Genomic DNA, 2,606 nt, shown 5'->3' on the forward strand with positions numbered 1-2,606 from the left:
TTATCTTTATTATCCTTATTATCATTATTCTTACTGGGATCATAATCATTATTATCAATTTCTTTATTATCATTGTTACTATTAATATCATTATTGTCATTATTATTACTATTATGGTTATTACTCTCATTATTATTATTATTATTATTGTTGTTGTTGTTGTTGTTGTTGTTGTTATAATTGTAAATATTATTATTATTATTATTATTACTATTACTATTATTATTATCATTATTACTACTATTATCATTCTTATCATCATCCATATTATCAATATTGCTACTGTAACTATTATTATTATTATTATTATTATTATTATTATTATTATTATTATTATTATTATTATCATTATTACGATTGTCATTCTCATTTTCAATCTAATTGTTATCATCATCATCATCATCATCATTATTATTGTTACTATTACCATTATTATCATCACTGTCGTTATTCTCATTATTATTCTCATTATTGTTATTACCATTATCATTTCTCTTATCACATCATCATTATTGTTATTACTATTATCATTATCATTAATATTATTATTATTATTATCATTATTATCATTACTATTATCACTATTATTATTATTATTATTATCATTATTATTATTATTATTATTATTATTATTATTATTATTATTATTATTATTATTATTATTATTATTATTATTATCATTATCATATCCTTCATTGTTATTATCATCATCTTCATTGTTATCATTATTATTATTATTGTTATTATTATTATTTTTACCATTAGTATTATTATTATTATTATTATTGTTGTTGTTGTTGTTGTTGTTGCTGTTATTATTATTACTATTATTATCATTATCATTATCATTATTACCACTATCATTATTATCATTATTGCCATTATCATTATTATTATTATTAATATCATTATTATCATTATCATATCCATTATCATTATCATCATCATCCTTATTATTATTATCATTATCATCATCATCCTTATTATTATTATCATTATCATTATTATTATTATTATTATTATTATTATTATTATTATTATTATTATTATTATTATTATTATTATTATTATTATTATTATTATTATTATTATCATTATTATTATCATTATCATTATTATCATTATTATTGTTATGATTATCATAATTATCATTGTTTTCATTATTATCGATATTACCGTTATTATTGTCAGTATTTTTATTGTCATTACTATCATTATGTTATCAAAGTTATTTTCATCATCATTATCATAATTGTTCCTACTATTCTTACTACTACTTTCGTTATTATTGTTACCATTATTATTATTATTGTTATTCTTACTATCATTTGTATGATTGCTGTTGTTATTCTTATCAGTATCATCATTATGGTTATCATTGTTATCCTCATTATCATCATAATCATTATTATCGTTATTATCATTATTGTTGTTGTTATTATCATTACTCAATATCATGTGTCATTATTATCATTACTAGTATTATTATCATTATTATTATCATTATTATTATCATTATTATTATCATTACAACTGTTATTATCATTTCTAACATTCTTATTTTAATTTTTGATTTATTATTATTATCATTATCATTATTATTGTTGTTGTTGTTTTGTTGTTGCTGTTGTTGTTATTATCATTATTGTTAGCATTAGTATCATTTCTATTATTATTATTATTATTATCATTATTATTATTATCATAGTTTTTGTTATTATTATTATTATTGTCATCATTATTATTATTAATTTTAGTATCATTATTATTGTTATTATCATTATTATGATGATGATGATGATGATTATTATTATTATTATTATTATCATTATTATTAATATTATTATTATTATCATTGTTATTATTATTATTATCATCGTTACCATTATCATTGTTATTGTTATTACCATTATTATAATTATCATTGTCATTGTTATTATTGTTGTTGCTGTTGTTATTGTCGTTGTTATCATCATATTTATAATTATTATGATAATGGTCATTATTATTATCATTATCTTTACTATTAATATTATCGTAATTAACATTATCGTAATCATAATTAATATTATTGTTATCATTATCAGTATTACTATAATTACTATTATCATTTTTATTATCATTATTTTATCACTGTTTTCATTACCCTTATGATTATTCTCATTATTACTAGTATATTTTTTAATCATTATTATCATTACTATCATCATCATTATTATCATTACTATCATTTATCATTATCATTAATATTATTACTATTTTTATTATTGTTATTATTTTCATTATTTTCATCATTGGCATCAGTCATTATAATCAGTATTATCATCATCATCATTATTGGTGTCATTTTCATTATCATTACTATCATTATTATCGTTATTGTTATCATTATTAATATTATTATCATTATTATTATTGTTATTACTATCTTCATTATCATTTCTGTCACTCCCATTTTCATTTCTATTTGTTATCATCACCTCAGCCAAGAAGGTTATGTTTTGGTAACGTTGGTTAGTTAATTTGTTGGTTTGTTGGTTAGCAGGATAACTCAAGATGTTATGAACAGATTTTTACGAAATATCTACCCTAACTTAGATGCCATT

Source organism: Penaeus vannamei, chromosome 16 (assembly GCF_042767895.1).
Source record: "Penaeus vannamei isolate JL-2024 chromosome 16, ASM4276789v1, whole genome shotgun sequence".
Taxonomy (NCBI): Eukaryota; Metazoa; Arthropoda; class Malacostraca; order Decapoda; family Penaeidae; genus Penaeus; species Penaeus vannamei.